Genomic DNA, 27,602 nt, shown 5'->3' on the forward strand with positions numbered 1-27,602 from the left:
TAACAATATTTATATATATATATCCACTCTGTTACCCGGCTCAGTGTTCTCAGTTTCTTTACTCTTATATGTTTGTAAATTGTACATTTTTTGCTTTAAAAATGATTGAATTATGTTGTTTCTTCCGTTTAAGGTTTTTATGCTTTTAGTAAATCTGTGTGCAATATTTTTAGAATTATCAACAATTTTAAAGTTTTTTAAGTACCGCTAAGCTTTTTCTTTTGACGGCGGCCATTGATTGTTTACATTTGAAACGGCAGACTAGTGGATTTGTTGCCAACCTAGAGAAACTTAGCTTCGCAACAACAAAGATAACGTCTTCATTTATTATTGCCAATTAAATCATGCTTAATACTTTCTGGAATTCTTTCGAGGAAATAAGTGAAGATTTACTTCGTAATTTTTAACACAGATATTTTGAGTTTTTATGTATTTTTGCCTTCTCGCGAAGTGAGAACTGAATTAATTGAATAAGAAATACTCAATCGTCTGTGAAAAACTGTTTCTTTTTTGTTTTGTTTGCGTACTTTTATACATCATTCTAGCTTTATTATGTATTTGAAGAGAACACGTGGCAACGATTAGATAATTCTATTCTTTAAATGATATACATTTTGTGCATTATGAGTTATAATATGAATGAAATATAATACTGTTAAGTGAATCTAGCGCCAGAGTGTCGCTATGGTAAACAAATACTAGAGTGAATTTTAAAGAATGCATTTATTCTATTGTGGTTTATGCGCTGTCGGCGAAGTAGATTTAATTCAATCCAATAAGTTTAAATGAAATGCAAGAAAAAATGCGGATAATTTAATATTTCGTACAAGGAAGTCATGTGGTGTACACATCAGATTTTTTTGATTTATACTTGCCTTATTATTGCTTAGTCTCCATTTCGATGCCTTTTTGAATTTGCAAGTTGATTATCTCAATTTCCGAACACTTTACATGCTTATTAAGTTAATTGATACAGAAATTTCGAAATTTTTTATTGGGTTCGTTTGGGAAATACATTCATTGTCTTAATCATTATCACTGTAACATAATTAACCTCTCACTATTATGAAAATGCCACGAAAGTTCAAAGAAAGAAATCAACCACTGCTAGAAAAATAGAAATATTAACATTTTAATAAAACAAAAAGGGTTTAATAAAGCGATCCTTATATACAACATGCAATAGATATTCTAGATAATAAATTAATCACATGATGAGATTAAAAAAAGCTAAATGCTTTAACGAAGATACATGAGACATGTGTCATGTCACTCGGGAGATTACGACTGTTTTGCACTTGAGCACAGGTAGACGTATGCTGAGATGGATATATCATCACTGCTCTTTTCACATCGTTCTTCAGGATGACAATCGCACCTGTAATGAAAGATATTTCAATTAAATATACGTTTCATGTTCTTAAATTAAATATCAGCCAAGAATCTGTAATATACATGACTTAATATGTTTTACTGGCTTGAAAAAGTGATACAGTAAAAGTTCTCATGATAACCATCTCCGTAAGGCATCAATATTTCCAAGAATATAAAGCATTGATACTAAGCTTAACCGATATTAGGAGATAGTATTTTATACTTATTTATTTCCTAACATAAACATGAAGTATAAAAGAAGCAAAAAGACATTTATGAATACAAAAACGTTATTGATGCCATTCACAAAAAGGGTAATGTTATTTTTAATAGTTCGCTGGCTTTGCCGCAACAACCGATAATCATGCCTCTCAGATACACCGTCGGTGATTGTTTCAGAGGTTTCTCTGCAAGCAAATGTGTTAATAGTTTTATTATTTGATACAAATGCTTATTTTTTTTATTGGAGAAGCCCCTACTACCAATTCATGTATCGAAAATTACCCTTTTCTACCCTTTGCTCTAGCACTTCGTTTTGCTCTAAGGGTCAATACTCCTCGATTTAGAAACCCTAGCGACTGGCCGAACAATCTATACTGTTGCAGTATGATGTCGAGCTTCACCCAAAATACTACTCAATCAATATCTCTTCCCTAGCATATTTCATAACATAAAATGCAATGAACCCTCTTTAAGACGACTGCCATAGTTTCAGACAATTTGTGGTCATTTTAAAGATGTGATAGAAAATATCGATGTTTACGTTCTCAGAAACGCTGCTCACTTTTAGAGATGGTCATCTACAGGAGATCGCTACCAGACTATGTTGTTTCTGCTTATGTACTTTCATCACTGTTCACTTTCAATTTGACAATGGCCCACCAGCGGCCGAGCGGTAAAGTCGCTGAACACTGGTAGTTCGGTCCGAGGTTCGAATCCCGCGAACGGGCTGGCTGCATGGGCGTTTTCGTGGTTTTCTCCATGTGTAACGTGTATAAGAGCTAGTTTCCCTTAGAAAGTCCTCCACGAAGGCATCCCTCCCCTTAGGCAGATAGCCGTCGTGTGCTTTGCCATAATTAAATACACACACACACACACAATCTGAGAATGATCCTTTAATACTGTGTATCACTTGTACTTACCGCAAGAACTATTGTTACGATCCAGTGGTTTAGCAATTATATTAAGAAGTACAGATGATTCATCCTCCCTAAATTATTTTTTCTCTCATACCCGGATCACACATCAAAACATGAAAAATTAATCTTATTGATCTAAGAGAAAGAACTGAATATATTATTACCCTAGATACGAAGATATACCCTTACGAAGATATAAGCAAGACAAAGATATATGTATTCTATAATTTTCGTATACGCTATCTAGTCTGAAATAATTACCGAAATTAACTTGTAATTAGTTAGTTGAAAAACAACAACTTGCAACTTTTTACAAATGAAAAGAGAAGGAATGCTGTTTCGTTTCTTGAAGCATATTAAATGGTGTCTGGAAAATCCTTGTACTCAGAAGTAGCAAAATGAAAGATACGTGTATTTGACATGTGCTTTACAACTAATTCTAAAGAATTGCGAGTTTAGTAATGGTCAATGGATGGCCTTGCTGATATCCGCTATTGTAAAAGCAAATTCATAGGTAAGGATTTTTTTTTTTAAATAAGAAATAAAAGAATAAAGCTATTCAAGTATCAACCTCAAATGGCTCTAGAAGAGCACCTGAATAAGATCAACAGGAAATTCTTCACGAAAGCTCTGAACTGTGACCATATGAGAAATTTTGATATCTTTACCTACGAAATATTGAATGAGGACGCCAAACTGCGCCCACTTGCGGCCCACCTTATCAGGGACCCGAACTTTCCCACCTAGTGCCCACCTGTAAATGATGTACCCAATGTGTTTATTAGCATTCTTAATTTTGTATTTTACTCATTTATTGTACTGTGTATTTCTTAAATTCTCTAGTTTTATTCACATTCTACACTCATTTTATGACTCCCACTTAGTCACGCCTTTACCGGGCCGGTTACTTGCTTGTGAGCTCTTGCGTTGCTGGTCTTTCTATTCTTTATCCGTCTTTCTCCTCCTTACTGCGGACATTATGTGAAGATAGTTCTATGTTATTGTGCCCATCCGGCATAAATTTGATTGAGCCAGATAAACTACTGATCTCAGTGGTATTCTGGCTATAAGTTATCAGTCAGTCAAGTCAGTCAATCCTCAAATGGCTAATCTTCTCAATTATTCCGCAGAAAGCAATGAATGATAATGTTTCCATATAACTTCGAAGTACCATGTACAAACATGTCAATTAAAGTCATGGTGCGACAAAAATATTATTTTAGCGGTTGGTATATTTACTCATAATATCTTAAAACTGGAGTTCACAATTTTTTTTAAATAATCGTTATATTATTATGACAGAAGATTCACACCATACTTTTTAAATTTCAAATGAGATGTGTGTCAGTGCTTTCAGAATACTGTTATGAATTTTAGTAAGATTATATGTAAATTGTAGTTTTCTCCTATATAATGTACCATGAAAAGCATCGCCGAAAAAATAGGATTAGAGAGATTGTTAGTCTATTTGAGGTAAATGGTTGGCGAAATAGTGCCAAGTTAGCCAATGGTTTTCGGGAATACTTTTTGTCGCCAATCTGACAAGAAAATGTCAATAGTCTTCAATATCATTTGCAGACACTTTGGTCCGATACCTATGTAACTGTAACTGTGCATGCATTCCAGCAGTTCCGAGAAATTGAAGGTATTGGAAATTTCTTAGCAGACGGGGCAAAATTATATAAAACCAGAAAGAGAGCATCAGTTCTCAGTTAATATTGACAGATCTTCGTGCGAGCTTGGCATTTTAGATACCCTTTGTATTGAAGTGTGCTTAACGACCTTAGTAGTTTGATTTGGTAACTACTGATTGTGTTGCCATACTCAGAAGAACTGTACGAGTACTTTTGTGCAAGAAGTTCCAGAACTGTGAAAGTATTTTTTATTTTTTGAAAAAACTAATTTCATCAGGATATCATCGGTTCTATTAACATTCAATCCATTTCGAACGCGTACGCACGTAATAATACTGATAAGTATCCTAGCTCATCAGTTGTTCTAGTTTTACTGAAAGTAATATAAAGATTTCCCTTATATTAGGGATTAGAGCTATGGAACTCTCATAATTATTTAAAATTCAATAAATACTTTTTCTAGATACTAATTAATAATTTCGTAATACACAACAAACTCCTCTGAACTAAAAGTCCCGTTTTTAAGAAAGACACTGCTTTGACTTACTCTTCCTATTCGTTATCCACATTTTTAAATTGTTAATTTAAGATGTATAACAATTTCAGCTGCTTTATTATAAGCGGATCCGAGTTGTTTACTGATTAGATTCAAAATTTTGTCTTTATTGGACACATGGACCTTATAAGAGATAGACTAACCCAGTGGGCGGGGCGCGCGTCACCGACATGTCGGCAAGAAAGATTAGGGATGATCTGGTTTACTTTAACACTGAAACCTATGGCGTTTGTATGACATAACTCTTTTTAATTATTAAATGTGATACGTTGCATAGTGATGAGATTATGAAAGCTACAGTTTTCTCCAAATAGGATTTAATACATCTCATTAAAGCACTTTTTACTGCATTTCGCGCAATTTGTCACCCGTAATTCTTGTACAAACATCTTTACTTCAGTAAAACGGTAAAAACTCTAAGCACAAAATTAATAAACTTAATTTTGCATAAAAATAAAGAAAATTAAATAAGATTGATAGTACGTGATGCTTTGAAATAAATAAGGTAAAATTAAACAAGATGTGATAATTTTTTTTTTAACTTAATGAACATTTTCACGCAGTGATTTTCAAAACTATAACAACATTATAAAACGATCATTTATTTGATTATATCATTACTAAATTATTAACATTAACGTGGATTATTTTAGTAATTTATAAAATTCGGAGCATAAAATTTTCTGAGTGTATAGAAGGAAAAAACAAAGGTAAAATAAAATCTAGAAGCACTCAGATTTTATATTACGCCCAAAAGGAAACTTTTTTAACATTTTGTGTATTACCTATATTTATTGAATATCATGTTCTTCGCCCGTAAACCATATAAATTTGAAGACAGCATATCTAGAATTTGCGCACTGGAGATAAAACTGTTATTTTCTGTACAGTGCTCTCTCTGAACTCGTTGAGTTTGTTAATCAAAAATTCGTTAACGTTGTACAAAATATGAAATAGATTAAAACAAATTCGAAATTTAGCCGTCCAGATGTCCATGTTCGGGGTGGAGGATTACATTATTCAAAATTTCATGGCTCTAGATACCGTCGTTTTTGTCACAGTGCGAAAAAAATACATGTATTCATGAAGATTCTTTATTATTTAATTTCTTTAAATATAATACATGAGGATAATATTTGGCAACATCTATTAGCAAGGAGACACGGACATTTATAGTAAAACAGCGCAAAATGCCGCTTCGAAACTAACAGCCTTTCTAGGCTACCGCCCCTTTGGGCTAATAAATTAAATTAACAGTAAATAAAAAAATCTTATGCAGAACTAAAAATAAATTCAAAAAATAATCACTATAAAATACTAGCAAAATTAATTATTACGGTTAAATACAATTTTAATATTATAATTAAATGTATAAAAATTATTAAGGATTCAAAAGTGTTTATCACTATGATGTATTATGAAATATAAATGAAATAAAATTCCTTTATAGAAATTGTGCTATAATACTCGTCTATAATTTTAAAAAAGCAGCACAATTTAGAATTTTAAACAAAACTTTCAAAAATTCGTTTTAAAATATTTCAGTACTTTTTACTTATTTACACCAATAAAAAGCATAAATATTGCAAGAGAAAATTGCTTGTTTGAAATTTTCTATTAGTTCAGATTTAAAATATTATTTTCTAAAAGAAGTAGTTACGAATTTCCTTACAGCATAGGAAAAGCTAAAAAGATATCCAGCCCTGAAAGCATGCCATAGCTTTATAATTATTTGGAACGTTAATTATGCTTGATAACTATGCTAAATTTTTAAAAATCAATCTCAATTTCAAAAATAAAAATATGTAGAAATTCTAATTTGTGAAATGAGGCACTACAACCGGCTTTTATACACGCTGCAATAGGCAACCACTGTTACATTTCTACAAGTCGTCCCTACTCCTCCGGATGTGATCAAGGTGACAGCCGGGAACGCCTCAGACAAGGGAGAAAACCCATAGTCTATTTCTTATAAGGTCCATGGTTGGACAGCGGTAATTTTTAAATTAATAATGCATTCTGCTGACAACTTGGGAAAACTATATTAAAATATAATCCAAAACTTTCCAATTTTAGTATTTCAGATGTTTATATCAATAAAAACATATTAGGTTTCGGCTAAAATTGATAAAACAAAAGTAATACTTAAACTCTGAGCAGATGGTTCCTGAAAAAATATGATATAAACCAAAATGTATTGAATTTGTCATTTAAGACTTGTAAATGCACACAGAATCTTGATTTAGAGCAACATACTAGATTTTGACTAATATGTTCATGATATTAGTCACATGATAAAACGAAGACTGATATGTCATATGGTAAAACGAAAGTTCTACTTGGAACTCTCAACAGGTTTTCCGCGGGAAAATCTAAAATCACTAGAATAAGTGTAATATAATCACTCACTTTTGAAATAATGTAATACAGAAGTTATTTCTATTATATCTAGGTATGATGATTATTTATATTCAAGCCGTAGAAGAGAATGATTTTTGTAAGTGTTTCATTTGCAGAACTTCAAAACTTCTGTAATGCAGACATGTTACCAAAAAATACACTTGTTATTTCTTTTGCGCTATTGATGATGACAAGACACGAGAGCAAATCCGAAAACACCTTTTGCTCTACTGCGCATGCCCAGAATCGAATTTGACGCAATTACAACTTACATGGCGCAATTTTAAAAGACGACAAACACGGTATATGGTTTATATTGCGTTATCTAGGCGTAAACAACTCGGAGTTTTAAAACTTGTTGGACTGTAAATTGCTTCATTACTCAGATTGTAATTATCGATTGTAAACTACGCACATTTTCTTTTCAGAAGGATTACAAAACAGGAAATATTAAAAGATATATTAGCTGAATGCTTATTGATTATACTTCTGAGGAATAAAAGCAATTGAGCATTTACCATACGTTCCATTCGTATATACTGTCAAAAATTAAGGAATAAATCCAGTTTAACTTACTGAATTAAAGTCAAATAAGTGATGTTAAATTAAATGTTTATGAACAAAATAAAACAGAACGAAATGAAACAGAAGCACATGCTATAAGCACACACAAATTTCCGTAGTACTGCAACTGTAAAGACTAACAGGCTTGTGTTGGGTCGCTAGTAGTTCCTCCCACGCCAACTGAGCATGCGCACTAAGCTAAATTCGTTAACATTGAACAACTTAATGTGCGATTTGCCATTACGCCTCCGGGTAAGCGTCCATTCGTCGACGAAGTGCCTGCGTTTCCAAACTTATCACATATTAAGTATTTATCATTATTCTGTAGATGGAACCGATTAAAGTAAGCCGGAAAACGTTCACGATTAGTCAATACCTGATTTATATCAACATTATTTATAATATTCATCTTTTTGTTTAACTTTATTTTTTATTAACTCTTTTTTCTTATTAAACGACTCCCAGCAAAAATTCCATTCTGTATAAATACAGTTTTCCATTTCAGCAGTGGTCTTTTTTCTTGAAACTTGGATATCAAAATTATGGATCCCATCCCCAAGTGCCGCCATTTTTGCAAGGGTGTCCGCCCTTTCATTTCCAACAATTCCACTGTGTGCTTTCACCCAGTGTAATTTAACAATATGTATGCATTGTGTGTATTAACAGTATTATTAATGCTTTCGAAATATTGTTAATACTTTCAGCAAAATGAACACTGATTCCAGTTGTTAGAACTCTCTATTGATTCATTTCTTGCTGATCGCTGAACGCACTTTTCAGGTGTAATTCCAAATTTTTTGCTGATATTTAGAAATCGCGAGAATATACGTACAGATTAAAATGAATTTAGATTTCTTTATACTATAGAAACACTAGTTTTACACATGGTCAATTTTACCTGATAAATATAATCCAAAATTTCGTATTATAGATCTTTCTATTTACTGAAACAATAAATTACATTTTGTTAACAACGACAAACCGCAAATCATATTTTACTTAAAGCTCGTAGCTGTTTATAACATGGAATTGGTGAGAGGTCACATTTTTTTCCTAGACATTAATTAAATGAGTGGGGAAAAAAAAAAAAAAAAAAACTCGCAGACTGTAATGAATACCACAGATGGAAGAAAATGAACGTAGCCAGAAGCCACTCAAACTGATAACAAAAGAATTTTATGATAAGACAATGAATTTTAGTAGTACGCTATGAATAAGATTTAAAACAAAAATCGCCAACCGAGCAGTTTAAATTTACATCTTGTTGATAAGGAAATCAGTCAACAGTATATAGTTTATTTATTGACTGATTAAAACGCAAGATTACTGACACTTATAAGGAGTAGTGATGGGCAACTTCGGTACATTCTTGTACCCGGTACGAGAGCAACTGGTACAGACAAGTACCCGGTACAAAATACCCGTTACTCAAGTAACCGTTACTTTGAAAAGTACCGAAAACCGATTTCAAGTACCGAGTACCCAAGTAACGATTTAGAGTACCGAAGTAACGAAATACCGGAATAACAGTTTGCTGTACCGGAGTACCCTAGTAAAGTTACTGTACCGGAGTACCCTAGTAACGATTTGGAGTACCAAAGTACCCTAGTAACGATTTGGAGTACCGAAGTGCCCTAATAATGATTTGGAGTACCGAAATACGCAGCTAACGATTTTGCGCACTGAAGGAACTCTGCCACGTCACCACGTGTTTGATTTCATCTGTACGGAATAAGATTTTGAATATCAGAAAACATGTCAACTACGGAAGTGTCTGAGGAGCAGACCATTCATGGACACAAGGAGCGCATATCACCATTTCGCAAATACAACCAGATACTACTGTCCTCGTACCAATACCGAAGTGAGCTGAACCCTCATCGATCCTCCAGTAACGAATACCGAAATACCGAGAAGAGACGCATATTTTTCGTACAAAGTAACGAATACCGAAAAGTATCCGTTTCGGTACAGAAGTAACGAATACCGAAAAGTACCGATTTCGGTACTGAAGTAACGGGTACTTGGATGTACCGATTTTGAGTACCCGTTACAACGTAGTACCCGTTACAAAATATCCGGTTCGGTAAAAAAAAACTATTTGTTTTATTAGTCGAAAGTGGCTTTGTCCCTGAGGTACTATTGTTTTCGTTTTGCGATTTTCAAACTGTTGCCACCAAATGTTATCGCCCTTAAATAATGAAGAATCTGCATAAATGCATGTACGTTTCTCGCATTGTGATAAAACAACGGTACCTAGAGCGATCCAATTTTAAATGACGTAATCCTACCGCGAATATGGGCATCTGGAAGCCCAAATTTGAATCTTTTTTATCGATTTCATAGTTTGTAAAACTTTAAAAAAGTCATCCAATTTTAAATGACGTAATCCTACCGCGAATATGGGCATCTGGAAGCCCAAATTTGAAATTTTTTTTATCGATTTCATAGTTTGTAAAACTTAAAAAAAGTCATCCAATTTTAAATGACGTAATCCTACCGCGAATATGGGCATCTGGAAGCCCAAATTTGAAATTTTTTTTTATCGATTTCATAGTTTGTAAAACTTAAAAAAAGTCATCCAATTTTAAATGACGTAATCCTACCGCGAATATGGGCATCTGGAAGCCCAAATGTGAAATTTTTTTTTATCGATTTCATAGTTTGTAAAACTTAAAAAAAGTCATCTAATTTTAAATGACGTAATCCTACCGCGAATATGGGCATCTGGAAACCCAAATTTGAAATTTTTTTATCGATTTCATAGTTTGTAAAACTTAAAAAAAGTCATCCAATTTTAAATGACGTAATCCTACCGCGAATATGGGCATCTGGAAGCCCAAATTTGAAATTTTTTTTATCGATTTCATAGTTTGTAAAACTTAAAAAAAAGTCATCCAATTTTAAATGACGTAATCCTACCGCGAATATGGGCATCTGGAAGCCCAAATTTGAAATTTTTTTATCGATTTCATAGTTTGTAAAACTTAAAAAAAGTCATCCAATTTTAAATGACGTAATCCTACCGCGAATATGGGCATCTGGAAGCCCAAATTTGAAATTTTTTTTATCGATTTCATAGTTTGTAAAACTTTAAAAAAGTAAGTTTTTAACTTCTATTATTTTCCTTCCTCATTTTGAATGTATTGTGTGTTTTAGGTTCTTAAGTTCTTATTTCAATTCTCAAGTGCGTTTATTCGCTACTAAATTACGGAGAAGAAAATATAATATTGTTATATGTTCAACATGCACCATTAGTACATGGTGAATGTCGACATTGACCGGTGTAAGTCAGAAATAAGAGTATTCGGAAAATATTTCGGACATACACCAAGAGACTATGTGAATGTTAACATTCACCGATGAAAGTCGACATTCTCCAGATTTCGGTGTTTCACCGTAACATATATATGTACTATATACATATAGCAAACATATCTTCACCAGTTGTTATTACCTATTATTTAATGCAAATTTCAGAATGCCAAAAATATATATATATTTTTAATAGTTGAATTCCAATGTAAAGTTCGACACTGTGCTAAAGCAATTCCTATTTTCAGTTTTGTACTGAAAACAGGAATTGCTTTAGCACAGTGTGGCACGGTGGCAGAATCACCAAGGCGACCGGCCTGCCATATGCGGCCCACGAGGCAATTTTTCATGCGACCCGCGAATGCACTTCAGTTATGTTTTTGTTACAATTTCATAACCATTAAAAACGAACATTAATAACGCATAAAAAAATCTATTGAACTGAGGTAATTAATTTCGAGTGTGATACCTCTAATTTTCTTCTTATCAATCTTATTCGAAGATTTGAACACACATATTTTATTAACATTTATTTCTGCTCAAAAAATAAACTAGTTTTGCACTTAAAAGTTTTTGCACTAAGAATATTCGCTTTTTGGGGGACGGAATAATATTACGCGAACAGCGTTGACAAGGCTACAAACTTATTAGAATTGAAACATCATTAAATGCCAAGCTGTAAAAAATATATATAAAATATTTAAAAATAAAATTTATAATTATTTACAAACAAACATTTGTATTTTTAGCTACACGTCGGAGAAAAATTTATTAGAAAGAGACCAAATTGTCATTATTTATTCTCAAATTTTATCCCAGTTGGAAAATTTTCTCTGAAAACTCTGAAAGTTTTCATAATTTTTTTTTTCCATTTTAAATTAATTTAAGTTCTTTATTCATTAATTAAACAAGTTAGAATTAATCTGAAATATATGTTAATCGGAAAATTGAACGTTTAGCTGTCAATGCTTTGGCATAACCAGAAGAAAATGTGCAGTTACCAAAATTTAGATTTCTGATAGAAGGAAAATTTTAATTTTTTTCTTTGCGACAATATCATTATTGTTTATGCACGTTTTTGATAAAGTTTAACAAGCGAATTTATTTATAATATTCTTTATTTTATTATAAAAAATCTTGTTCGTAGCTGCTTTCAGATCGGGCATTCACTCCGCATGCAATTTAAGTTTGAAACTCTGGTCTAAGAGACTCTTAATAGCATGAATTACAGCATTCTGGTTCGCGAATGGTTTATATTCAAGACGTGATTCCATATGGCAAAACATTTACATGCTGAGAGTCAGACAGCGGAAAATTGTTAAATTACGCAAATGATGGAAGATCTTATTCTCAGTCATTGATTTTTACATGTTCCCAACTTATTTCTCTAACTCGCAGGTGCCTAATGTCTCACGAACGGTGGTGTTTATTTCATTATTTATGTTAATATCTACTCAGCTGATGGCAGTACACGTCACAAGTGACTATTTTACATGACAGAAAAAGCTCACAACGTACCACAGTCTTTGTAGCAGAACACATATGGAACAGAAAAACAGTGGTTGCAAAACAGGTATAGAACACAGTGATTTCTTCTGATTCGTGCTGTTCTATTTCTTCTATATTTTAAATCATAAAACTCCTATTATGGTCAATCGTAAGGAACCGATACAAAAAAAGATAGCTACTCTCGTATTTTGGAATAGTAAAGTTGAGTTTCAAACACCGTAACTGTTGTGGTTTGACGATTTTTTAGGAAGCTGGAACCCAGATACGCATTTTTCTCACTTGCCGACTGCTGTAGGTGTCTGCAAACAGTTGGCTGGTGACACAAGTTTGGCATTCGGATGACACACCGTTATTTTTCTTCCCCATTTTTATCTGAACTGTATCATGTCGCGAACAACCAAATGACTACTGCTATCTTATGGTTGATGTCAACTTCATCCGCATGAAATTTTCAAAACTGTCTGGGGGGAATTCTGTCTCTCGCCGTGCTGATACTTCATGCTTTATCGACATAAGCAGCAGTTTCGGGATATTACGCATAATGGAATTCGTGTATGATCTCTAATCCCATATCGTGATGCATCATCGCATTACAAATTGCTTTGATCTAACTGAAGTATTTTCTTCACGCGCCGACTAAATTTACCAAACGGTTATTCACTTTGCATCCACATCTGATAACTACCGCGATTCGTTCTTCGTAAACAACTTGATGGAATCGGCAAATTATGACGAAGCAACGCAATATATGTAGGATGCCAGTGCCGATTCTTACGCGAAATTTGACCACATGCTTAATAATTCTACTTAATCTACTTATCATGATATACCATGCTTATTGCCAGGGCCCAGATTTTGATACCCTAAAAATTCATTGAAAATGCCTTTAAAAATGATCAGAAAATGGCCATAAAAATAAATGTCCTCTCTAAAAAAAATGATAATATGAAAAATGACACAACAAGTGGATTAAAACCTAAATAATTACACTTCCAGTCACTTGAATTATTTTTTCTTCTGAATTTTCAACAGAACAAATCTATGAAAACTGCACTGAATTATTAAGTGCTTCTTGATGTTTTCGAAAGTGAAAGATCGTTTGTTGTCGGTACATAAGTTTCTACATTGTGAAAAGCTTCTCTCGACAATTACCTAAGTTATTGGAGAATACTTAAATTGCAAGATTTCCTTTAATTCTGTCTGTGGAGAAAAAATTTTCTTCAATTTGACTCGAAGCTGATATATGTCTGCGGTATATATATATATATATATATATATATATTCCCCTTCAGCATATAATCCTATAGAACTTGATCAGGGCTGTGGAGGCGGAATCATGGAGTCGGGTAGATTTTTGGGTAAAAGGACTCGGAGTTGGAGTCGCTAAAAAACACGTCGACTCCGACTCCAGTTTTTGCTAAACAGTTTGAATTTGAAATGAAATTAAAGTGAATTGAAAACACAAATTAATGACAAAGTGAGTTAATATTTTTATTTATGGACTATATTAATACATAGTTATTTTCTATTTTATTGGCATATTAGTAAATAAATATAAGGGAGCAGGATGGACGTGATATTTGCCATTATTGATTAAACCGATTCATTTAGTTATTAATCTCATTGGTGAATTTAGATAAGCAGCGAGAACTCTCAAAATTGATTCCAATCTTAGGAAGCGAGCAGGAAAAGTAGCAACGCAATGGAGAAGTACATATTTGTTGATACAGTGGTTGTTAGGATTAAGAACTTTTTCAGAAGATGTAAATAACCCTAATATTTCACTAACAGAAAGAGTGTGGAATGATCTTGCAGAACTGGAAACCCTTCTTTCAACACCGTATATAGCCACTAAAAAGCTACAATCTGAAGAATTAACAGGAGACGAGAATCTTAGAAGATGCAGATAACCCTAATGTTTCTCTTGCAGAATTGGAAACTCTTCTTTCTGTACTGTATATAGCCACCAAAAAGCTACAATCTGAAGAATTAACAAGAGGCAAGACTGGAAGAATGCGATGTTTGTTCTTTCTGAAATGGAGGGTTTATTGCAGAAGGAATGATTTCTTCAATGAAGAAAAGAGAAAACTAGCTTGCTAGACAATAAGATCGTGCTGGGTTCAATATATGTAGATCCAAAACGCCGAATTTTGTTGGATGACAAACAAATTAAAAAGGCAAAGAAAGCCATCTATGAACTTTCATTAAGAATGAAATTATTCTCAGAACAACAGGAGTATTCAAATCAGGACAGTCAAACTGCAGATATTGCAACTGAGTCTCTATCATCCTCTTCCACTGATGAATTAGATTTTGAGAAACATTTGGATAATATTGAAAAGGCTAAGTCAAAGCGAATGAAAACAAAGAACCAAGAGCCTTTAGATATAAAAATGAGAAAATACATATAAAAATGAGAAAATACAAAGATTTATACACGGCCTTTGAAGAAATAGATAAATATGATTGCTCTTGCAAGACACCTCTTTTAGAACTTATAAAAATCTATCTTGAAAAGTTAAAGGAAGTAGCTCTAAGAGTAAGAGCTCTCTCTTCTTCTTACTCAAGCCAGTGTGGAAAGACTCTTCTTAGTTCTGAAGTTCATCAAATCAGATCTATGTCCTCAGATCTATCCATCCATCACATCAGATCTATCCAAAGATCTTGCCGCAGTTTTACTGTTTCTTAGAAATTACTAATGCCAGTTTTTTCATTTCATAATAAATGCTAATTAATATAAAAAATTTGCTACGCATCAATTTTTTTCTGTAGCACCTATTTCTTCTTTTATATTAAAAAAATAAGCCGTACCTATGTGTATATGTTTACATATATGTGAAGGAGTCACAGTCAGAGTCATTCAAATTTCAGGAGTCGGAGTAGGTCATTTTCCCTACCGACTCCAAGGCCCTGATGAACATACATACAAAATCTTAAAAAAAGCCGAGAAATGGCGGTACGAAAACATTCTTAGAAGTGACGCTCATAAATTGTGTAAAAAGGCTGCCGTGATTAAGACATGGCTACCTAGAAAAATGAGTTCATAGAAGCTGATAGTGCTATTTCAAGGTAATATTTATTTTTTAATTTTGATTTCTCGAATATGCCTCAATGTTTTGAAATGACGGATTCAATGAAAGGCATAATACAATTAGACAGATTCAATGAAAGGCATAATACAATCTAATAATATCGACAGTATGAGCGATCAGTCTATATACATTAGACAACGCTAAACAAGTATGTCAACAGCAAAAGCGATGGCCGCATGGGTGTGTCCGGGGTTTTTCTCATGTGTAACGTGAATATGAGCCAGTCTCCTTTAAAAAGTACTCAACGAAGACCTCCTTATGAGCAAACAGTCCTTATGTGCTTTGGACAGGATACGAACTGAGCGAAATTTGATTGAAGATACCCCCTCTTATCTAATCCACGAACTGCGCGACCGCTCTTATCTAATCCACGAACTGCGCGACCGTTTTCCTCTCCCCTCTTTCTAAGAACTCCAATTACCAAGAAGATGGGTGCTACAAAAAGTCATTTATCGCCATTAATGGGACATTTTATTGAGACTGCAAGCCTCTATTTTCGTTTATCGATATTGTAAAAATTGTGATTACAAAACAAATATTAATTTAAAATCTGGCGTGTACTAAAGTAAAAATGAATTTCTTTTACACTCATTTTAAAGTTTTATGATGCTTACAAGAATAACGAGCCAGATCTTTTTTATTCTCTGTAAGAATTAAAAACTTTCCAAGTTGTAGATTTAAGCTGCTGATTCAGTTTTGAATAATAAAATTGATAGATTAATGACATACATAAAACTGATACATAATTAATCTATCAAATATCGGATTTGTAGCGCAACTTAAATAAGTTTTCTCGTCTAGATAAATATTAAAAATCTTCTTAGATAGCAGAATGGTTTTAACTTTCAAATTTACCATTTTAGGTAAACAGTTCTAATTTAAAAAATTCTCTTTATTAAATCTAGAAATTGGATTTCTTAAGTGGTTCTAAATTCACACTAATATTATTGCAACATATGCCGTATTAAGCTTTCCATTTTTAGTCATTGAAGTTATTTTAAGGTTATTTAACTTTCCTACAAATTCCATATTTTAATAGTAGAAACGTTTAAACATTTATTCTGTTTTCCGTTTACTTTACCTGATGTACTTTGGCATACATTTAATTTCTAATACACATTTAATTAATAAATTGATAATTATGAGCATCAGCAAAATTTTCATAATTAACAAAAAACATTCGAACTTCCTTATATTATTAATATCTTGGGATTTTGAATTCCCTTTTAATCCATTCCTTTTCCACATATTGTTGCACTGTATTCAAGCTTTCGTATATGTAAAATTTATATATTTTGTATTATATATTTTGTATTATTTAAATCATAATTTTTACAAATTGTTGCATCATAACTCTAGCTAACAGAAGATGTTTCTAACACCTTGGTAAAGCTTAATCTTCAGCATGCAGCTTATTTTCCAACCTAGTTTCAGGCTGAATTATTTGTAAGATTAATTATTTGAAATTATTTGTTAACAAAGGTAGTCGTTAAATGACGCTGATAATATTTCTAACTGTTGTAATTTATAACGCAACGAGTTCATGTGATTTATAATATAATTAATTCATTTATAATTTTTCAGCAGTATTGAAATTAATAACAGATACTGATAATGACATTTAGATTACAATGATTTAGACTGCATTGTCTTCTTCACTGATGCTTTTATGCTACCTTCCTAATATTTCATAATGGCATACAGATAAGTTTAACTCATTCACGAAACATGTAAATCTCTAATTCAGCCCACTTTTGTTCTTACGTGTGCTGTATCTTCAATTTTCTTTAATATATTGTTCAACCTAATTTCAAAAGGCCTTATGATCAAGCAGAAAAGTCACTAAACATTGGTAGTTCGACCCGAGTTTCTAATCCCAGAAATCCACTAGCTCTTTCTTTTTTGTACTTATTTACTGTGTAAAAATATATCTTAAAAATTTCAGTTCATGAAGTAAAAATACTTTAATTTATTCTTTAAAAATATCGCAAAAATTTTCATCTTTACCGTAGTATATCTTTTTACAAATCCCTCTAAAAAGAGCAAATAAGGAAAGAAATTAACTCGGTTTCGGTGATTGATACCTCGGTCAAATTATATGTAACCTTTTCCAAAAGCATAGAGTTTAATATGGATATCAATAAATTAAGGATTATTTCTCCATCTAATTTTCTTAAAATGTTTATCCCAGAATTTTCTTTTCACACTGTAGCACTTTATTAGTTTTCTATAATCATTCAATTTCTCTAGCTATGGCAAATTTGCATACCTTCTGACAAGTAGTTGTATTTTTAACCGTTGTATTTTAATTCCTCTTGACTATCAGTACATTATTCACTTGTTTCACAAGTGCAAATATTTATTTTATATGCATATCTACGTAAAATAGCAATAAAACTTCAGTTATGCGGAGTTCCTGATCGATTGCTTGTTTTAGATTGAATGGAATTAAGCTTAATGTTACTATTAATTAGCTTGTTATTAATTTAATTATACGTTTCTAATTAATTATTATGTTGAGATATTTCCAAGCATATTACACAAACTTTTGCATCCCAATTTTTAATTTTTGTTTCAAAAAATAAGCTTTTATTTATTGAGAGGCCTGATTGATTATATTAATTTGCAGTACTGTTTAATTCTTTTCTTCTAGATAAATTTTAGAAAAAACTTCTTAGCATAATAAATTTATTTACAATTTATATACATCAGTGTTCCAAACGCATAGTAATGTTGTTATAATTGACTTCATGATAAACTTTTTTAAAATTTAACTACTAATTTCATCATGTAAACATTTACATGATTACTTTAATTAACAAAAAATATTTCTAGCACACTTTAACACGGAATAATCTTTTGCACGCCAGTGAACTATATTAAATTTTCCAGTCTAGTTCAGACATCTTGACTATTATTGATGTAGTTTATAAAAAAATATAATTGGTATGCTTTACAATTATTTAATTTATGATATTATTATTATAATACTCTTTGCTCTAATATTGTAATTAATGAAAGATGTTTGTAATGCTAATATGTATGTTTTACTAATACCTTTTATTTTCTTAGTTAGCTCTCGCATTTTTTACTGTTATTTAAGTAATTAGCCTGCTTGTTAGATAATCTTTACTTGTTCTTGTGATTGTGATATGTAATGTCTTTACTTGTTCTTGTGATTGTGTATATTTCTTTATTTTTATTTTCCTCTTGGCTACAATTGTCTTCGAAAAATTAAATTGTAATCCTGTAGGCAACGGGGGGAAGAAATTCTGATTCGCCCAGTTGGACGATAGCAGGACGGGGGCGGATTTTCATTCGCATAGTAAGTAAGTAAACAAAATCTAACTTTTGAACAAACTTCCATAAGCCATCGCGAACGGGCTGGTTGCATGGGCGTTTTCGTGGTTTTTCCCCATATGTAACGTGTATACGAGCCTCCCTTAGAAAGTCCTCCACGAAGGCATCCCTCCCCTTAGGCTGATAACCCTAGTGTGCTTTGCCGTAATTAAATAAACCAAACCATAAGCTCATAAAGTTGGCAAATTTCCATGAACTTAAAAAGTTGTTAAGTCCTTTATAACATCCATACTACATTAAAAACGTAAAATGTAACTATAACTGTAATGTTCAATACTTACGGGCTTTTCAGGAAATACAGGGGTGTTTTGACATAGGGTTCATAAACCATCCATCCACAAGGCGTCGTCTTTGAACACAAGCTTTTTTTTGATTCGGTAACTTTTGTGTCACGCTACAAATAAAAACATTATTGTAAGTAAGTTTTATTGAAAAGTCCATATTTCGAAAAAATCTTCAGCTAGAGAATCATTCACCTAAATAAATATTTAGCACGGAGATTTGGTGGGGGGCGTAAAACTTTTGTTCGAAATAACCTAACAAAATTTCCAAAAACTTTGTTTGGAAGAATGGCGCTTTGTTAATTAAAAAAAATCTCAGAATTTATGCAATACATGTACAATGAGCGATTATGCGAAATCCTGCCCATTATAATATTATGTTCGACTGAATCCCTCGTCGGCAGTATGTTTACGACAGATTCCTACTGGCTAAGAGCCGCAGGAGTACATACAATCTAGGCGCACATTTCCAAAAGCATCAGATTTTCAAAAATGTCAATATCAACTACGCTTACTGTTTAAGACTTATTCCTCTCTTACATAGATCAATTGTCACGTAGAAGAAATGTAAACACCAGAAGTCTTCAAATTCGACATTTGGCGATTGGACACCTCCCCCCTCTTAAATCGATATTAATTTTTTGAAATTGTTTCCTTATTCTGAAGTAACATTTATTCACGATAGTACTTTCAAGAACCAAAAGGAATAATTACCAAAAATTCCATAAAAGATGTTTCTCCTTCATTGTACGAAGTAAAAAGGAAGTATTGTAATCGCGAAAAGTTTCAGGCAGCATATTTCAACGAAAATATCCATTTTGACCGCTATTGAATGCAATTTAAAGATGTTTTTGCGTGATATCTGTACGTGAGGACAGAATAAAAGACTCGTTTCCTCCAAAAAAATTATAAAACTGCTTTAAAATTAATTCTGAAAAGAATTTTTCGTGGCGTCTGTACGAACGTACGTATCTCGCATAACTCGAAAACGAGTAGCCTCAGAACGTTGAAATTTTGTATATAGGGCTGCTATAAGATGTGGATGTGCACCTCGTATTTTGGTTGCAATCGGCCGCACCAAACGTATATAAATACTATATTTATATATACAGGGTGATTATAATTAAAGTTTAAGTTTCAAAACGCTATAGAAAAAGAACCACTCATGAAAATGACGCCAAATTTGAAAGGAATGTTATTGAAGAAGGCGGAAAGCGTATGGCAGAAGAAAAAAATTAGTTTCAAAAGTTAGCAATAGATGGCGCTGCAAGCGGAAGAAGACAAATTAAAATGTTAGTTAAATTTCAGTGTTATAAAGCCGTCAAGTACCAGGCTGTTCCTCATTTCGCGTCTCAGACGTTCGCCATGGGTGTTTCACTGCAGGACCGCGCTCTGCTGGTAAAGCTGTATTACAAGAATGATGATTGTGCAAGAGTAGCTCTGCAAAAATTCAGGACACTGAAGGGTATAAAAGAAAGCGTTGGTCCAATGAGTGTCGTAGGTCTAAAGAAAATGATGCAAAAATTCGAAACGACAGGTTCGTTTGATGTGCAATCTGGTAGAGGGAGAAAACGAGTGCATTCGACGGTAGTTGAAGAAGTGGCCACAGCATTACAGGAGGGGTCGGCCGGTGGTGTGCAACCGTGCAGTGCACGAGGAATTGCCCGAACATTGGACAGGCCTACGAGCACGGTGCTGAAAATTGTACGAAACATCCTGCAATGCTATCCGTATAAAATTGGCCATGTGCAGGAGTTGCTTCCGCCTGACCTGAGAGCTAGGGAGACGTTTGCGTTAGAATTCCTGGCTCGCATGGAAGTGGATAATGAATGGCCGTGGAAAGTTTTGTGGAGAGATGAAGCCCATTTCCATCTGACAGGATACGTGAATACCCAGAATTTTCGAATATGGGCAACAGAAAATCCACTGGCAACGCACCCCGTACCACTTCATCCTGAAAAGGTCACGGTATGGTGTGGCTTTACGGCATCATTCATCCTAAAACCATATTTTTTCGAGCAGACGGGTGCTTCCGGTCCTGTTACTGCAACCGTCACTGGTCAGAGGTATGCGTCTCTTTTGCGCAACCACGTGATTCCAGCTCTGCAACAGCGTGTATGTGTGGATGAAATCATTTTTATGCAAGATGGCGCTCCTCCGCACATAGCACATCCCGTGAAGCAGCTGTTGAGGCGCCATTTCGGAAATGCTCGAATTATCAGCCGTCATTTCCCTACAGCTTGGCCGTCCCGATCGCCTGATCTTACTCCGTGTGATTTCTGGCTGTGGGGATATCTGAAGGATGTTGTGTTCCGTGCTCCAATTGCAAATTTAGCGGAATTAAAGGCACGCATTTCGCAACACATTCTGAACATCACCCCGGAGACACTGCGATCCGTTGTGGAACATGCTGTTTGTCGCTTTCAACTTGTTGCACACGACGGTGGACACCATATTGAACATGTTTTGTGCCAGTCTCGCGACAGTTCCGAACTTCTTTGATGAATGGTTCTTATGCGGTATGTCGCCGCAAAACTCTTGAAACCGATTTGTCCCTTTCGATGTGATATGTACAGTCATGCAAATAAAATTATTCAACAGTTCTAATTTGTCAATGCGTTTTAATGTGTAACTTCCACCTTAGCCATTGTTTTACGAATCGCTTCTCGTTTCTCGTCGTGATTCTGCCGCTTACAGCGCCATCTGTTGCTAACTTTTGAAACTAAATTTTTTCTTCTGCCATAGGCTTTCCGCCTTCTTCAATAACATTCCTTTGAAATTTCACATCATTTTCATCAGTGGTTCTTTTTTTATAGCGTTTTGAAACTTAAACTTTAATTATAATCACCCTGTATATTAACTTTGTTACTCGGCACAGTGATCTCAGTTTCTTTACACTTTATGTGTTTGTAAATTGTACATTTTTTGCTTTAAAAGTGATTGAATTATGTTGTTCTTATCTTGCGGTTAAGGTTTTTATGCCTTTCGTAATTCTGTAAGCAATATTTGTATCAACAATTTAAAAGCTGTTTAAGTGCGGTTAAGTTTTAAATAACATGGCGGACATATTTGTTTACATTTGAAACAGCAAAATTGTAGATTTGTTGCCAATTTGAGAGACTAAGCTTCGCAACAACAAAAATAACGCCTTCATTTATTATTGCGAATTAAATCATGCTTAATCCTTTCTGGAATTTTTTCGAGGAAATAAGTGTTTAAGATTTACTTCGTAATTTTTAATACAGATATTTCTAGTTATGTATTTTTGCCTTGCCGCGAAGTGAGAACTGAATTAATTGAATGAGAAATACTAAATTGTCTGTGAAAAACTGTTTCTTTTCTTTTCTTTTTTTTTTTTTTTTTTTGCTTAATTTCTTTCATACATCGTTCTAGCGTTATTATAGTATTTGAATAGAACATGTGGCAACGATAAGATAATTCTTCAAAATGATATAAATTTTGTGCATTCGGAGTGTCGTTATAGTAAACAAATATAGTGAATTTTAAAGAGTGCATGTATTCTATTGTGGTTTATGCGCTGTCGACAAAGTAGATTTAAATGAAATTCAAGAAACAAATGCGTATAATTTAATATTCCGTACAAGGAAGTCATGTGGTGTACACATCAGATTTTTTTTATTACATTGCTTTAAAATATTCTATTTTATCCAAAAATTCATTTATTGTTGACAGGATTATATTTCTCATAAAACATTCGACGCATGTTTTCGACATTCTGCAAAGTGTGGCGAATCGCAACTTAAGTTTTGGAAAAAAAAAAAAAAAAAAAAAGGGGCGGGCACTTTCAAAATACAGTTTAAAAACGCTACTCGAGAAATATTTAACCGAAAAACACAAGCCAGTATATAGACTAAATTATGTTAGGCAAAGCAAGCGACAGTTAACTTGTCTACATAAGCTTCCTCTCAAGTTCGACCAAGAGACCCCCGGGACCTCGACAGGACAGTTATCCGACAGCATGGTCAGCTGACAATGCGTACAAGTAGAGCCTCCCCCCCCCCACACACACGAAAAAAAAAGGAAATAGAGAGAATGAAAGAAAGGAAACGGAAAAGAAAAATCTGAAAGGGCTCAGATTTTAACGGTCGCTCAAAAAGGTTTGTTACGGTTTTTTTATGCACTCGCTAAGCTCATAATCTACCAGTCTGCTGTTAAACTCACTCCTGCTAACCTATTCCTTTTTGATTTATTATTAAGCATAACTTTTTTCGCACTTATATACAATTCAACAACAAAACTAAAAAATGTTAAAAGCAGCATAGCAACATATGTTTAGAATTCCTGTTGCAGTGTTAAGTGTTGTCAGTTCTTCAAATCAACGTATTTTTGATAGACACTTTCGTGCGCTGGAGATAAAAATGTTTTATTCCCTACAGTGTTGCGCCACTGCTCGCTTTAAAATCGTTGAGTTTGTCAATCGGAAATTCGTTAAGTTTTACAAAATATGAAATAGATAAAACAAAAAGTTCGAAAATCAAAAGTCCAGCTTCCAGGCGCTCATATACGGGTGGAGGACTGCGTTATTCAAAATTCGATGGATTTAGGTACCGTCGCGAGAGGCATGCTTGCATTCATGCGCAGTTCATTAATTTCTTTAATTACAATACAAAGCGATAATATTTGGTGGCAACAATTTGAAAAGTGATTGAACGTTTTTAGTGACTCGACGTAAAATGCAATTTCCAGACTAACAGCCCTTACGGCAAATGACCCTCCGGGCATTTAAAAAAAAAAGTTTGCGACAAAATTTTACAGAAATTTGTTCATATTTATCTGACAAAAGGCTATTTTCAGGGTACAAAATGAGAAGGTTTATAGATAAGTACCACATTTTGGGCTTTATTTTTATTTGGGCTATTATTTTGGGCTTATTATATAGACAGAAAAGCAATCTTACTTAGCTAAGATTTTGAAATCAATTTCGACAGCAATCAGACCATAGGACTATTTCAGGAGGGGGGAGGCTGAAAATTTCAGAAGTTGGAGGAGGAAAGATTTTATGGAAAGAACTGAGCATAGCGTTGAAAAATTGTTACCAATTAATGAAAAAAATTTATTAATGCGGAAGAGTTTAAAAAAATCTAAAGTGAACGGTAAGAGGTCAAAATTATCTAAAGTGAACGAACTTAACGGACAATTTTTGTATATCCCAATTCAAAATTATGTAGTCTATCAAAATTTTGTTTCTCCTTTTCGAACATACGATTCGTGTTTCCTGAGCAGAATTTCAGCACTTTTTCAGTTTGGCCGATATATGTCAAACCATACTGAAATGCATGTTAAATTAAGAACCATACTGAAATGCATGTTAAGTTAAAATTCCGTAAAATCAGAAATAGGAGCTTTACGAACTGTACAACGAAATTTAGTGGTGGTTGCAAAAATAACGTGAAAATTAAATTTTCAGAGAATTCATGCAATTTTGTAACTCAACTACAAGATTATTAGGATTATTTTTAATAACTGGAGCTGTTTTATGGTGGCAGGAGGAAGATTTTGGACAAGCTTCATCACTGTCCGTGGCAGAAAATCCTTTTTCAATGTAAACTGACTTCAAACAATTAATTTCTCAGCAAGTATTCTGAAAAGCAAATTTTGGTAGCACCGCATAGTATGTACTAGCAAAAAGGACTTTCTTTAGTTGGCAGAGTGACATGATTTTGTATGGAGAAGTAAAACAAACAGAAAAAATTTTACAGGAAACAATTTCGGTTCTGAACTCGGAATTATGACCAATATATTAAAACTCAGAACTCGAGTTGGCAATTAACAGTCCCTGAAAATGAAACCCGTCAAGCAAATGCGGACAATGTTTGTAAGATCAAAACATGCTTAAGTCAATGAAATGAGATATTCCTCTGGTGTAGTGCAAGTAAATTTTCGAGTAATAAGTTTACCAAAAAAATTAATGAAATATGAGGCCATGATAAATTCAATGCAGTACGAGGCATGTGCTACCAGCGAAAAATATAACGCGCCGTTTACAAGAAATTACTAGGAAATACCGTTAAACAGGATGTTTAACACAAGAATTTCTTATGATATTTATGGGTATTTTTTTTTTTTTTTTTTTTTTTTCGGAAAAGGAGTTTTTGTTTTACGCTGCTGTTATATCCGTTATGTTTTGCTGTTAAAACGCAGCAATTCGTTAGAAAAAATACATTGCTTACTTATGCTCACTTGTCTGACGTAGCCAGCACAAGCACACGAAATTCCTCGTGGCAAGGAGCGCAAGATTACGCCTGCCGTTGGCAACAGCCTTGAGCACCAAAACTGGTGACGGTAAACTGCGTGTTAGAAATACAATACTTGGAATTAAAATCAGTAACAGTTACTGTATCAAAAAAGTTTTGTTTTCTATCTTTCTAAGGCAAAAGGAACTTAACTCCACGCATTAAACATTCTCAGAATCGATTCTCCCGCACGACCGATTCTGCAAATCTCTCTTAATGATGAGATCTTATTTCATCTTTTTAATTTAATGGTTCTATTAAAATCAGCGATTTAACTGCAAATTAACACGCTGCTTCATAGTTTAAACCTTTATTTTCCTTTCGTCATTATCTATTTAAATGATAAAAAAATAATAATTTAAAAAAAAAAAATAATAAACGGTTTTGGATTTTAAATTACGTCCAAAGGGGCGTTTTTTTAACATTTTGCGTGTTGCCTTTATTATTAAATATCATGCTCTTCGCACTTAAACCATACAATTCAGTTCTATAGCAATATCACAAAATAATTTTAAATTGAGCATATCTTAAGAATTTCCGATCCGCGCTGGAGATAAAAATGTTTTTTTCTGTACAACGTTGCCATTGCTGGCTTTGAAATCCTTGAGTGTGTTAATCAAAAATTCGTTGACGTGTTACAAAATATGAAATCGATAATGAAACAAATTTCAAATTTGGGTTTCCTGCCAATATTCGCAATAGGATTACGTCATTCAAAATTGGATGGCTCTAGGTAGTTATTTTATCAAGATGCGAGAAACATACATACATTTATGCAGATTCTTCATTATTCAATTCCTTCAAATATAATACAGTGAGATAACATTTGGTGGCAACAGTTTGAAAGTGAAATGGACATTCAGTGATTCGACGCAAAACGAAAACAATAGTTCCTCAGGTATAAAGCCTCTTTCGACTAAATGTGCTTAATTTATAATACATGGAACCAATAATGTTTCAAGAACATTTTCAACTTTGTCATAATTAATAAAAGATTATTCTAACGCATTTTTATGTAGCTGGTGCGGAATCATATTTGGACTCACGATGTGTCATCTGAGCAGGATAATTTGGGAAAAATCCATAGCGTATTTTTTTCATCACGAAGAATTAAAAACCTAATTATTGTTAAAACCTTCAAACGGAATCGGTTATCAATGAAATTCAATAGAACTCTACAACAGCAAAGAAGCAATTTTTCCCACATTTAATATTTAATCTTTAACACTTGGAAGAAAAAATTAGTCATTCAAACTTCTATTTTACGCTGGATAATTGTTAATGATTACTACACTTCCTTTACGTTAGATAATTGTTAATGATTAATGTTAAAATCTTCTAATAAATTCGGTTATCAATGGAATTCAAAAACAATTTTTCTCACATTGATAATTAATCATTAATACTTCGAAGGAAGAAATTATAGTCATTCAAAATTCTATTAAATACTAAAAGCATTTGAAGCATTAAGCGTTATTTGAAGCATTTGTAGGTAAATTACGTGAATCATTTCAGTAACTACAACACAAGTTATTAATTCCAAAACTTCGCTTTGGAAACCTTCGCCCTTACATATGCAGGCAATTTCATGAATTATGATTCTCTTTAGGAACACACTAAAAACAGGAACTGTTATGAAAACAAACACTAAAAACAGGAACTGTTATAAAAACAAATCTCTCTACAGCTCAGAATTTTCAAAACATGTACATAGACTTTCGTAAGCAGAATTCCAGATCAAACTTTCCAAAATAATTTCACACTTAAAAGCATAGAACGGGATTTTCAAAACACAATTCACAGCCACTTCGTTTCCAAAGTTGATTACGTGAGAATTCACAATGTAAATACATAATTCCACTTACCTTAATGTAACGTGCATCAGAGTGAATGAGAATCAGAGAGCTCAATAGTATGGCTACAAGACACTTCATTTTCCTTTTTTTAACAAAATAAATCAGCTAACTGTACTACGATGTATAACGTTCATCGAGAATTCGGAGTTTATATACACACGTCAGCTTAATTTACGTGACTGTAAGAACAAACAACAAGCTTGGATGGTTGCCAGCTGAGGGGAATCATTGGCAAACCTTCTTGCTGCGGGGGGGGGATGACGGATAA

The 27,602-nt window shown here is 33.3% G+C and overlaps 1 long non-coding RNA gene across 1 annotated transcript; it reads right to left on the minus strand.

Annotated features, from left to right (window-relative positions):
• Window positions 1–1,116: 1,116 nt before the first annotated feature.
• Window positions 1,117–27,505, minus strand: LOC146997856 (uncharacterized). The gene is made up of 3 exons (XR_015040911.1): window positions 27,344–27,505; window positions 19,225–19,337; window positions 1,117–1,378 (listed from the first exon to the last, which is right to left on the minus strand). It is a non-coding gene; the product is annotated as an uncharacterized LOC146997856 (long non-coding RNA).
• Between the last annotated feature and the right edge of the window lie 97 nt (window positions 27,506–27,602).

The sequence above is a fragment of the Stegodyphus dumicola genome, chromosome 4 (assembly GCF_044657685.1).
Source record: "Stegodyphus dumicola isolate Sdum_Otavi_A_Nest chromosome 4, ASM4465768v1".
NCBI lineage: Eukaryota > Metazoa > Arthropoda > Arachnida > Araneae > Eresidae > Stegodyphus > Stegodyphus dumicola.